The sequence below is a fragment of the Parus major genome, chromosome 2, assembly GCF_001522545.3.
Source record: "Parus major isolate Abel chromosome 2, Parus_major1.1, whole genome shotgun sequence".
In the NCBI taxonomy this organism is placed as follows: Eukaryota; Metazoa; Chordata; class Aves; order Passeriformes; family Paridae; genus Parus; species Parus major.
Window position 1 is genome coordinate 29,351,704 of NC_031769.1, and position 14,228 is coordinate 29,365,931.

Consider the following 14,228-nt stretch of genomic DNA (forward strand, 5'->3'; position numbering starts at 1 on the left):
TGCAAATTGGCCTTAGCTATGGAAATTTCATAAACTGCTTTCCCCAGAAAAAACAATTTTGCAGACCTCGAAGTACATACCAAAGCCATTACCACTGTGCTTGTGCAAAGAATCCCTTCCTCTTTACATAAACATAAATTACTTGTTTCTGTAGACCCCTGAGAAAGTTTAAATCTAGTCAAGATTCAAGACATGGAAATCTAGTTAGTGAACAAGCTTTTGCCTTAAAACATGCATTTCTTTCACATGATTATATTTCTCAGCATTAGCTTTTCTAAAGCAGTCTATTCTTATCAAGGAAAAAAAGGATTCTTGCAAAAGGTTTGCAATTTCTGCTCACTCATTTTATTACTATTTCAGATGTGTTCCATGACCTTTTATTAACAGACATGTTCTAGTCTGCAGGTCAAAGACCTTTAAGCAAATAAAAGTATGTGGTGCCAACCTCAACAGCAAATGGAGCCCTTGGCCACACAGACAGATGCAGTTTCCTCTCTCCTTTTCTCCCTCTCTTCTCCGTAAGTAGGCTGATCTATGGTAAGATTAAACAAGGATTCATTTATTCGAGTAAATTTATTGTTACAGGTTAGGTCAGTGTAGAACACTAACTATAGTTATAGAATGTGTTGATAAACTTATCGGGACAAAATGTAAATTAAATTTGAAATATGGATTAATAATACTCACTCATATAGAACAAAAACTCCCAGTTTTGCTGATTTGCACAGGAATACTTTCACAGAGCTGTGTCCTGTTTACAGATGTGACTCGTGATATTGATCCCATGTTGCCATTTTTTAAGAAACTGATAAAAAGACACATGCAATTGAACATCCTAACATGCTAGTTATTTTACTTGTGGCTAAATATTATATTTCATTAATCTTGAAAAGAATCAGCTGACATGGAGATCCACTGAGCTAGGCCATGTAAAATATGCAAAGGAATTGTTGGTTCTGGCCCATATAAACATGAAATCTATCTTTAAATGATGGGACCATTGTTATTCCAGTGAGGGGATGGAGGGTGACTGCAGCATTTGGGGTTTTCATGGTAACTCCATTTCAAAAAATTAAAAGAAATCTTGAATTCAGTTACTAATCTCAAGGTACTCACTGTGTCAGTGGAGATGAGCTCTACATGATACAAACCCAGACCCCACACATCCTTTTTTGATTTCAAGGTGATACAATATGGATTTCCTTGTATACATCTTCCGTAGGAGCACCAATCTACTGCTGAGGAGCTTAAAAAAAAAACACAAAAAACTGTAGGTGCTGCTGCAGCTAACAAGGTTTAGCTGCAATTCCAAGAAGGACAAAACTTCTGTGCAGGTTTATTCTGCTTCTTCCTGTGTTCATATATTCCATCACGACCTTCAAAGAAGCATTGCCTGTCATAGTACTCTGTTTACTAGATGTGAGTTGAGGATTTAAATAATTATTTCCTTTCTCTAGTCTGGATGCAACTTTTGCTAGGTGACTTTTCTCTGAGCTGGAGAGAAATGGGCAGAAGCCCATAAACATATGTAACACATTTTTAGATCCTGTGTTGGGTTGACCTTGACTGGACACCTGTTGCCCACCAAGCTGCTGTGTCACTCTCTTCCTCACTAGGACATGGCAGAGAGAAAATAAGGTGGAAGAAAATATATGGGTCAAGATAAAAGGCAGTTTAATAAAGCAAAACACTGTCCATGCAGAAGCAAAGAAAACCAAAAGATTTATTGTCTACTCCCAATCAGCAGATAATATCCAGCCATTCCTGGGGAAGCAGATCTACAGTACATGTAGCCACTGCTCTAGAAGACAAATGTCATAATAAAAAAATGCCCCTCTCCTCTTTCTCTTAGCTTCTATTGCTGAGCAGACATCACATGGTATGGAATATCCCTGTGGGCAGTTTTGGTCTGCTGTCCTGAATATGTTGCCTCCAAAAATGTCCAGCCTCTACAACCTACCAATTGCTGAGAGGAAAATGTAGAAGAGACCATGCTGAGACTGTGTGAGCCCTTCTTCACAACAGCCATAACACTGGTGTGTTATCTACACCACTCTAGCTATCAATACAAAGCACAGCACTGTGAGGGCTGCTGTGGGAAAATTAACTCCACCTCAGCCAAACCAAATACAATTAATTATATTAGTTCAATAATGTTTGATGGAGAGATGTGCTTTTATAACTAGACATTATATGAATGTGCAGAAGCGTCTCTACAGAGAACTGAAAGATTCCTGAAGATTTAAGCAATTTTTCTAATCAGAACAGAAAAAATGGCTCTGTGCCCACCACCACCAGGGAGTCCAGAACAACTGCAATAGCTGGAATTGATTTTTCCTTTTTTCCCTCAATGCAGTGCACAGCACTACTGATCACAATTCTATGTTAGGTTGTTGAGTCAGGAACATGGCACTCCTCGAGGCTGTAGTATTACAGTCAAGAAACACAAAACATCCAAAATCAAAGCACAGCAAAATATGTGTTTCTGCCTTTTCCTTATCAAACCTGGATTCCTAGACTGCCTTCACCCATGGAATAGAGCTGTAAGATAAAAGAGTGTTATTAAGCATTTGACCTTTGCAACCTGGCACCAGTCTCTCAGCACAGTACAAAGGATCACCTTCCCCTCCCTCACCCTGCTCTGCATGACTGAGATCAGCATCCCTCAAGTCTGATCATGACTGCCATAAAGCTTAGCCCTGTCCTCTTCTAACAAGTCTCTCAATTTATCACCTGCCAGGTACCTGGCAGAAGTGTTACTTGCAGTGGTGCCTTCCTTTGTAATATTCAAGCCTTAGATTTGTGGTACTATGAGAACTAAGTTCCCTCATTAGATCCATTAAGGATTTACAAAACTAATAAGTTTTTTATGAGTATTTGTTAAAAATAACAGAAAACATAAACAACTGTCTTAAAATTTAGACACCATTGTAAAATTTTCTGCAGCTCTACTAATTACTTAAATGACTTTTGTAAAATTATAACAACTACAACTAAATAGAAACCCTTTCAACTTCACTCTGGAAAGCTAATATTGTCCTCTTTTGAATACCAAGAAAACTTTGCACCAGAAGCATGATAATTCATTTTAAAATAAGCCACAACAGCATAAAATTACATGATGTTTTCCACTATAGGAGTCCTTAGACTGGGCTTATACACTGTATGAAAAATATTTGACTTTTCTAATCAACAGAAAGTTTAACATTATCTATTTCATAGATGATTGTGAAAAATGCCTCTCCTGTCCATGGCTATGAAAAGGAAAAATATTATATAGAATTAATTATCTTATTAAAAAATTGTCATTTATAACATCACATACCTTCTCATAATTAACTTGCCAAATTTATAAGATGGCTCACAGTATTTTAGTGTCTTTCAGTAACTTTTTCAGCATTGGTTATTTCACTGCATACCCTCCAATTTATTAATTTTTTTTCCATTACTGTTTTTACAGAAGATACTGCTCTGTAGTATAAAACAAATCAGATACTATGAAACATAAGGAAAATACCCGATGGAGGAATTTCTTTTGTTTATGAAAAATAATAATATTATGGAAACTGTTCCACCATTCTAGTCTATTTCCTGCACCTAACATTGCTGGAATTTTAAGCTGATCATTCCTCACCTTTTCCTTCTTTTACCTTCAATAACACCTCATATCACATTTATGTATGACAGAAAATAACTGCAAGTACTAATGAAAAAACATCTATAGAAAAAAAAATCACTCTATATGTGAATTTGATTTATTGATCATCACTACAAAAAGACATTAATTATAAGAATTTTATTTAAGGAAACACATGGCTATATGGGGAAGAACTTGGTAAAATATGTTGGCACCATGATTTGGACATTTCACATTTAATATGCTTCATTACTCTTATCATATTTGTACATCAACCACAGTTGTCTCACCTTCATTCAAAGATTTCTCCTGCTTTAGCAAGATAGTCCCATCATGTGAATCCTTTCCTCTTTCCTTTTTCACATTATCTGTGCAAGCATCCCAAGGAACAGGGTTTCATATTTCCCTCTACAAAGTGTGAAGGCATTTGTTTCAAATCCTGAGACATGACTCTGGAACAAGAATAGAACTTACCTAGTGGAGACCTCCCTGTAAGATTCACTGGATCAGGTCTCTGCAACAGGCCTGAACAGATATTGGTCAAAACCAAAAAGCTCCTTTCACGTATTTTAGTGACCTTCATCTCAGGTGATTTGCAGGTCAGAAGGGATCCAGCATAGGCTGTGCTTGTCTGCTAGGAGATGGGGTTTACCAACGTGGAGCTGGAGTGCAGAGCAGCCCTTTGAGCAGATGGTGCACCTGCAAGACACCACACAGCTCTCAGTAGGGATGTTCCCTGAGATCCTGAATGTGGTAGAACAGTTCTGGCATGTGGTACTGGAGCCATTCCCATGGATGTGCCAGAGCTCTGCTGTTCAGACTGCTCCAGGGTGTCCCCACGTCTGTGCTGGGTGCTGTGTGCTCCCACACATCCCCATTCCCGTATCTGCACTTGGAGGCAGATTCCCAACTGCAGCAGCAGAGGTGTACATTAACACTGATGAACTATCATGTGTGAAAGTGGAGGGCCAAAGGACAGCTCAGGTAACACATTCAGAGTGATACTGTACTAATTTTGTGAAATAAAGTCATGAAAGAACTCGATAAAACTCAATATTGAAAAAAAAGAACCTCACAAGTGAACTTGATTTGAACAGCATCTCTGAGCTTTGGGGTTTTTGTTTGCCAGATTATTCTGTATATGTGTATTTCAGAAAAACTTCAACCTACTTATAGAAGAAGAGAAATAGGGAAAGCTGAAAATTTCCAAAAGACCATTGATCAGTCCATGAAACAATGAAAAAATAAAAAAAACAAAGAGTGCCTCCATATAGAAAAAGGCCAACATAATGAAAATGTCTGTAACTATGGAGATAATACACTTTGAAGCAACCTGCCTATAATAAAGTTTCACTTACTGGATTACTGCAAATATTTAATAACTTGTAGTACTGCCAAAGCTCAGACTAAACTGTAGTTATTTTCCCTGTCAAAACCTATTCAGCTGTGCAATGTCAAGCCACCAGAAGTTGTCTTTATTGCATCCGTATGAGAAAAGCTAACCGCATTTCATTTTTCTAGAGTAACAGTTTTCTTTTTGTTAGCATGCTATGAATGTACTCAGAGATCAAAAAGCTGTTATTTAAAACAAAATGTTAGAATGGTTCAAATTAAAATTAAATCATATTCATTTGTTGAACTGGCAAGACCATGAGCAATCTGGTCATGTGATGGTAATTCATACAGACTAATGACTCAACAAAAAGTCTGTCAAAATATAGGTGTATTTATAAAGATTTGGTTTTAATATATCCATTAATAGTAACCCTTCAGCTCTTGTGCATCCCAAAGTCTCTCAAATATTATGATAAATTGTTCACAGAATAATATCATCTGCAAGTTTTGTTGCTTAAATATGAACCTATCATTAGTTTATGCAGTCAGGTGTTGTGGTCTAGGAATTGTACTTCCCAAGCCAGTGTCCCCAGCAGGACTCTCCCATACCACACACTGGTCTCCCACTCCCCCTTCCTGCTGCAGTGGGATGGAACTCAGAATTGGAGGCACAAAAGGTAAAGATTATGGGTTGAGATAAGAACAAATCACTGGAAACAGCAATGAAATAAGAAAATGAACAGTAACAACAAAAATATTAATAAAGAAATTATACAAAAGGTAGAGTGACTCACATGTAAAAATGCTCACTTAGGACCCCAACAATGAACAATGGTGGATGGCTTCCCCCTTGTTTATGTATGAAAGTCTAAAATACTTCCTAAAAATCATAACTGCATAGACACACAGAAAATACCTTTACTTAAATGCCCTTTATGTAACTACTAAACATCTTTATGCTTAATTGTCAGCCATTGCTAAGCCTTTTTGAAAGCAATTCCACAGATGGTGGATTATATTTAGCCAACCATAATTAGTATTTTTGTTGTACACAATGTCTTGCACAATAAAAAAAATGGAAAGTGAGGACTAAAGAGAAAAAAAGAAAAAAAAAAACACATTTAAAGACTGCAGGCATAGGTGTGGAAGGACTTTAGTAATAAGGGAAGGTAGAGTATTTGTTACTGAAGGGTAAAAAGTAACAGGGAGTAGTCCATATATTGCCACACAAAAGCACAAGAAGCATCAAGAAAAAGCTAACAGAAACATTTACAAGGAACACATGGATTGTGGGGAAGGGAAAACACAGAAGGAATGCAAAAACTGCTGAAGAAGCTGTAACAGCACAGAAGTGAATGGAAGCTGCCAAAGGAGAAGATGGTACCACTGATATTTGTGGGTATAGACAGGCAGCAGACCTATCAATACAGGGGCTTTTAGGTAGAAAAATCCATCAAACCTTATACTACATTCAGATGAATGAAGTTCACAAACAGAATTATGTATTATTAATCCTATGTTATAATCCTAAATTATGTATTATTGAGTAGTTATTTATTAGGTTCTGCTATGCTTGTGAAAAAACAAATAGTCCACAGGTGTCTGGATTTGCCATAAATCTGCTTCTGCATTAATGTTTGACCTCTCCTGCACAGTTCTCAAGAATTGCCCCTGAAAATTCTACTCTAACTGAATTCAGTAGAGAAACTCACATAAATTTTAATGTAGGTTTTGGCCTTTTTTTCTAGTTAGCATATAAAAAAATGTTTCTTTCCAGTTCATCTTCTGGAATACATCTATTTTTAAAATGTGTTTTTGGAAGACTATTTTAGACACATGAGCAGCCTATTAGCTTTTTATCTTGCTAGGTTATTAACACAGAATTAGCAACAGAAAAACCATCTATTGCATATTCAGTATGCAGCACAGACTTTTTCTGAGCCCTAAGGGAATATAATCCAGCAAGGAAGGAAAAATATTCCTCTCTTCTTTTTCCACAGGGTTATTTTCATTTCCTCCTGCCTTCCACTGGAAGACATCAGATCTTCCCAAGAGTGGCCAGCTTCAGAGTCAGAAAGCCAAATGACCTATAACAGTGAGACCTCTGGTATTGTTCTTGCTTTTTGTATATATTCTGCATGTAAAAGTTATATAAAGAAATGAAGGAGAAATATTTGTTAATTATTCAACTTAATTGCAGGCAGAAGATACACTGTAGGACTGTATTGCATTGTGCATGAAGACTTGTGCAAATGAACCAAAATTAATGCAGGTAGACAGGAAACAAAGGGAACCAGCAGGTCAAAAGTGCAGTAGACTTGCCATGCCTGTCTGTATAGCTTGTCCTCAGCATAGAAGACAGGGAACTGTGCATCACTGGGAAGAAATAAGAGGAAGCAGCCAGCCCTTGAGTATGATTATAAAATAGCCCATCTAAATGTTATAAGTTAGTTTTTGAGTGCTTCAAGTAAATGTTTAGCATAGTTCTCTTCTTCCTCCCTGTTCTTTTGAATTTCTAGGGTACTATGCAACTTTATTTTACTTCTAAGTCTCTATCTTGTGAAAGGTCATATTAGCAGTATAGGATTAATTGAATAGTACATTAAGTCAAATTATCACAAGTCCTTTTTACATATTCTGTTATAATTTCAGAAAGTGAATGTTTAAAAACATTACCAAAGGCTATGCCATGGTCAGGGACAAATATGAAAATGATCCATGAGAGCAAAGACTTAAAGTGTGGTGCTCTGGGATTACAATTCCTTTAATATTTTCTTCATAGAAAACAATTCTTACACAGCTTTTGCCTTCAGAGCTTGATATGGAGAACAGGATTTATCTTACGTATTTTTAACTATTTAAAAACTAACTTTTAGCGAAATTCTCTGGTCTAATTAATAAAGAGCTCTTTACCCCCGAAAGATTGATTTAATCTCAGAGTAGGAGCCATAAATCACTAGTTCCAGAAGCAAAGTCAATCTACTCTTTTCTCCACCACCTACCTAGACATGACATCTAGATGCAAAGTTCAGAATATCCAACTTCTGGACATCCAAAGTGAGATCAAACAAAACCTCATATTTAAATACATTAAATGGCATGAAAATGTCCCTCTGATTTACCTGAGACTGGCTTATGTCAGCAGACATTAAAGGATGTAATAGGGCATGTGATTCTCTGTGGCTATTTACCCTTAGAGCAGGTAATGGGCTAGTTTGGTTTTTAAGGGCTTGATAAAATCTGAAAAACGAACAATGGATACAATTTTGAAAAACAGGTAAATTGTTCTGAAATCTGGCCACAGCAAGGGAATTTTATTTCTAGTGTCCAGTAAATGAGCTTGCTTGTTATTTCATACAGAAGAAACTATCATCATGACTGAAAAGTTTCAGAATTTGTCTATGTACAGCTGCAAGAAAGAGACACAATTTGGAAATTATCATCCACCCAGTGGCTGGGGTTTTTCAAACTGATAAGAGAAAAGTTATATAGCAAAAGGCTAAAGGTATTCTCTCTCCCTACAGGACAAGATACATTCCAGTTCTAGAAGTCTTTGACCTTCTTTAAACTAGGTATGTCTGCTGCTAATGATCAGAAGTTTTTTCCTGTAAAGTGCTTTAAAGTTTATCTGTTTCTCAAGCCTCATTTTTGGGGAGAAAAACAGATGGAGTTTAAGAAGATAGATTAGAGGCATTTCTGACAAGCCAAGGCAGCTGCTCATAGTTACATTACCACAACCCAGCATTTTCCATTTCATATTCAAAGACATGAATGATTTACGCAACACACTTTGATATTTCTTTGGACTGTCTATTACTACCTGACCAATCTAGATCTGTATGTAAGGGGGTTTTTTTAAGTATTTTATTACTAAATATAGCTGCAGAGTTAATTGGGATTAATTGGTTTCAGAAGGGAGGAAGTATGCATACGAGAATTCACTCTTGTGTGTATCATGAAGAAAAAATGTTTGGATAAAAGAGTTAATGGGACTGAAAAACAGCATGGGCCCGTAGAGCAACAGAACTAGGAAATTAACAGTGTGCCATAAAAGTTTAGAGAATTTTTATTAATATTCAACATACTTTCAGTCTTCATGGTGTTTTTAGTGAACAATTGAGTCATCAAACTATTCATAAACTGCAATTATAAGATATAAAAATCTATCCAAACAAAATAATTGCTTATTTTTATGAAAATATTTCTGAATTCTCTAGGATATCTTGAGCTGATAACCAGCCAACAAACCTTTTTATAGAGAATTTTGGAAAAGCCATTTAATATTAAAATTGCTACTGTTTTTAAGCATATATCAAATGGATGGAAAGAGACGAATGATGATGAGCAAAATTTTGGTATTCATTTTGCCTCTATGTTAAACCATACCTTGTGGGCCATTAAACCAGTCAGTACATCTCTGCAATCAAGGGCTGGCCCATAAAAAGGAAATTACATTGTGTAAGTCTGGGAAGTTGAGTGGGAAAGGAATCCATAAGCAACCATTACCTACAACACATACAAGGAATGAAAATGTTGGCCAAGTGACAAAGTTAACTACCCAGTTTGACTATTCCTGAAATATTACACATAAAGCACACAAAGGAGGTGCATTTTCTGCATTCTCTAAATTACAAGAGTATTAAATCTGTCAGAAAATTCTTCAGCACTGGTTTCTGTCCTAAAACTGTGTATGGTTGCATAATTCAAAGTGAAGTGTTTTACAAAGACAGTAATATGTATCTTTATAATATAGTTATGAGATATATATAGATATGGACATATGATTTTATAAATATATATATATATATGTATAGCACAGAAACCTCTCCATAACTATTGGAAATGTTCACTATTTCTTTTGTCAAAAATATTTTGGACTCCATGTAAGCCATCCCAAAACAGCCCCATGGTATGACAAAGTGGACATCCCAGAGTCTGCCAGGAGGGCCAGTAGAGTCTGGAATTTGTCTGACATATCTCTATCAAATTTATAATAATAAGCAATCCAAAAGTGTAAAAGTTCATGTTACTGACCACAGAATCATGGTCTGGTAAAAACTGAGATCACTGGCACACCCCATGAGTTTACAAGATGAACACAACTTTAGTACACAATGTCCTGCTTGGAACTTGATGCAAAGGTTTTTCTTCTAGTCGGGAAGGCTCAGAATTCTCTACACTATGTTAAAGACATTCATCCATGAGCATTTTTATGGGAGGAAAGCACGAAAATTTAAATAGATTTAGTGAGCTGTTGGAGGCCATCATACACATGAGCACACAGCTGGAAGCACAGAGAGAAAGCAGAAAGTCTGGACGTTAAAGGAGGTGGAGCGGCTCAGCTGGTCTAAATCAGTCTAACTGAATTTATAGAAGGATTTCAGTTTGGACCAGATGAGATCCGAGCTCTAATATTAAGAATTATTTTTTAAAAGGTTGAAGAGGAAACACCACCTTCAGAAATTAATATAAAGAATCAGCAAACTTTACTCCTATAAGTAAGGTTTTCAATAGCATTTAGTTTCTGGACTTTGATGAGATTACTCACTAATCTTTCAATGATCAGATAAGGACTACTGAATTTTAGACTAATAATTTCCATGGTGTTTCCTACAGTCAGTCTGCTTCTCTCCAGCTAAATTTATCCAAAACTATATAACCAAATGGACTCAGAAAATAAAATCTGTTCTCTGACTAATGTAAATAAGAGAGGTAAAACCACAGATCACATATGGGGACAGAAGCATAAGAAAATAATCAAAGATTTAAGAAACACTATAATATGCAAAACTAATTCTTCCAGGGACTATTCCAAGGACAACTCAAGGAAGCAAGATCTATTTTCAAAATAAATATTAATTCCTTAGCCTGAAGCAGATAAAAATATTAAGGAAGGAGACAGCCATTTGACTATCCCACATTTTCAGAATTACTGGTCTTGTCTTCCAGATAAGTAATTGAAATTAATTATTATGTTATGACCAGGATGACATTACTTTTTAAACAGTAAGTCTTAGGATTCCATTTCTTTACCTTACACAATGCATTCTTCTGGTTTCTTCAAGAAAAGCAATTTAAACCAGTCCCTTAGCTTTTAGCAGTTTATCTTGGTTGTGAAATTAATTTACATGAGAAAGACCAAAAAAAATCTTATTTTGAAACGTCATTTAGAAAAATTCCATTTTTTTCCATTTGTGCACCTAGGGCTTTATTGAGTTCTCAGTCACACTGAATGAATGAACATCACAAGTTACTTTAAAAAATCCTACCCATCGAGGGCAGGGAAAGCACCAGTGGGAGAAACCAGAGGAGAAATGCTGTAACAATGGAACATGCTGATGGCACCAGACTAAGAAGGTCATCCAGAGCCTTGTACCGACAGCTTTTCAGGACATCCATCACAGAAGACCAAGTACATAGAGGCATTATTTCTGAGCAAGCACTGGAGCATCCTGCATAGAAGCCTTCCTCACATGGTTCTCAGTCCCTGTTCCTAAACCTGTGCCATCTTGCAGAATAACCTAAATTATTTTTCACATAAGGAAATCCAGATTAGCTCTCTGAATTTTGTGTCTTTATAGCAGTCACTTTTGTGAGACCACAAATGTCCAATTGAAGTAAAACAGCCTCAACAAGAGATTTATATTCCTTTCAGTCATTGCCTGTCCATTCCTCTGCAGCTATGTATATTGATAGAATTATCACAAGCTCATTGCATTTGCTTGGAAGCTGGCAGAAACTTGAAATTCAGCAAGCAGTAGGAGGAAATAAGTTTGGTTATCTTACATTTGCATAAGTGTTCAAATCACTGAATTGCTGAATTAAAGATGGGCAGTGTAGTATCATGACAGCCACTACATAAGGAAGGGGTACATGAGAAAGGCTATCCAATAGTGATGCCCCCTCACCCTCAAGGGAGTTTTCCCCTACATATAATAAATAGCCAGTTTTCCACTCCAAGTTTACTCCAGGTCACAAAGTTCCACTGCTTCAGATGTTAAATCTATCATAGTAATGATTTTTCAGGTTTTCTTTTATATATTCCTATTGAATATGGTGTATATGTACTTGGTGAAGGGACTTCACATCTCTTAGAAAATATAGGTCCATGTTTTTGCTAAGTAGAAGATGCCTAAACAGTTATAGCTTCAAAGAAAGCAAAGACAGGCTCACTATCATCAGAAAACCCAGTTTTGAGGCTAAATAATTCAGATATCACATCATGTTTATTGAGCTACATTCCTATTGGAAACCAAGCCGGTTACTAATGATTGAGCAAGGTATGGCACTGTGCCACAGACTTATACCAACTAGATTGGTGATAGTTTCAGCTTTCTAACATGGCACTGAATTGTTTCCATCTAGCCCTATCCTGGCTGATATCAACAAATACCAGAGACTGTGTTACTTTTAATATTTTTATCAAATTCATCATCTTTTAAGCATCCCCAAAGCAAAAGTCTGATCCTGTCATTGCAATACCAGACTAAAAAACTGCATTTAACTCGTACAGCATAAGAAATCACCATCACTCAGAATAAGCAACAGTCCATGTTGTAGTATGTTTATTTAATTTTGCTGAAGTTCGTTAAAACTTGTTGGTGTGTTCTTGTTTCCCTCTATTGAGTGTATTGGTTTGGCCCCAGTTGTCAGTTATGTTAACCCCCCCTATTTTTCCGGAATGTTCCCTGCCAGTCACTTTAGCCCTGCCCCTACTCCCTATCCATCATTGTAAACCCCACCCCTTCTTCCAGACCCTTCTGTGTCAATCATTTGTCCCTCGAGGCCCCACTGGTTAGTGTATCTTGCTCCCTCCCTCTGTGTATTCCTATTGGCCCTGAATTTGTGATCTCCTCCCCTTATTCCTCCCCTCGAGATTCCCCATTGGTCCATGGTTTGTACCCGTCCCTGGAGCTCGGGCTGTACTTAACTCCCTGCATGGTAGTGTTTGGGGTTGTCTCGGGCCTGACCCCTTCCAGAGTGGGTCCCTTGTTTTCCCCGGCCTGATAAAACCATTGCTGGGAACTTCAGTCTAAGAGAGACTCCTCTACTTTCTTGCCTCCACCCCTGATGCCGTGCACCGCAGAGTTTGGGTCGGCCCAAGACTCTGGAGGTTTCGCTGAGAGAAAAGCCTGATCCCCAGTTATTCCCCACTCTTGGCTCTTGCTTGCGTCAGAGTACAAAAGAACGCCATAGAGCTAGCCGGAGCTCTGGTGCTGTGCTGCGTCAAGTCCACCCTGTCATACGATCCCAGTAAAAATCATACAGCTCCTCAGGACATAGCTGTTTCACAGAAGTGCTTAAGATTTTAATCTGCCCCTTAACCGAAGACAAAGGGCTCTATTTTTAAGAGATACAGTTATACTTACATAGAAATCTGCCTTAAAAACCTATACTGCACAGATTTATAGCGTGGCATGGACCAGTTTTGGAGTTAAAGGAGACCATGCAGATTATGAAGTCTAATCTCCTGAAGGGTTTTTTGGAAAAAATGTTTTTTTAATAAAGGCATACTTTGAACAACCTAAAGGAATTCAACTTTTGTTTCACACAGTGATATTAAAATCCAAGAATAAAGCTAAGAAAATTCATACTTGGGGTTTATAATTACAACTTGTGGTTCATAGAAGACCAGAATGATGGCTCTCATGTAAACTTTTTATATTTTTCCTAATTAAAATGGGCCTAGCTTTCTCATAACTCTCTGCTGGTGGTCTGGTAATGTGACCACAAACTCATTTTATCCTCTTACCTCATTGCTGTGAGTGCCAAGTAAAACTTGTTTGTAGGTCTTCTGGAATACATATTACATTTACTGCTGGACTGCACAGTTTTTTTAGTGATTAAATAGATCTCACAAAGCTCTCTAAACCTGGCTTTGCAGACAGAGGGAAAGTGAGTGGATAGCATGTAGCAGAAAATTAGAGCGGCATGCGGAGCCCAAAGAACACTATGTAAATCAGCAACGGGGATAAGGCTAATGTTAGAAATGGAGAGAATATTCAGAAGAGCAGCTGGAAGGAAGAGTAATCCTAGAAGGCACAGACCTAGATGAAGAGGATGGAGAAGCAAAGGAAGCAATTACTCGTTGCTTTGAAGGATGTATATGCCGATGAGTCAAACACAAACCACTAGTTCTCACTAGGTGTTTAAAAGGTGCAATTTAAAAAGAAATAGAGATTTGTAAGGCAAGAGAAAAGCTGTAGTCTAAAAACAGTTAGCTGTGATATAGTGAAACAAGCCTGTTTCAGCTTAC

At 37.1% G+C, this 14,228-nt stretch overlaps 1 long non-coding RNA gene across 1 annotated transcript; it reads left to right on the plus strand.

Moving 5' to 3' along the window:
* The first annotated feature begins 462 nt into the window (after positions 1 to 462).
* LOC107214516 lies at positions 463 to 13,497 on the plus strand. The gene is made up of 4 exons (XR_001524963.2): positions 463 to 518; positions 6,973 to 7,079; positions 8,497 to 8,544; positions 11,177 to 13,497. It is a non-coding gene; the product is annotated as an uncharacterized LOC107214516 (long non-coding RNA).
* The last annotated feature ends 731 nt before the right edge of the window (positions 13,498 to 14,228 follow it).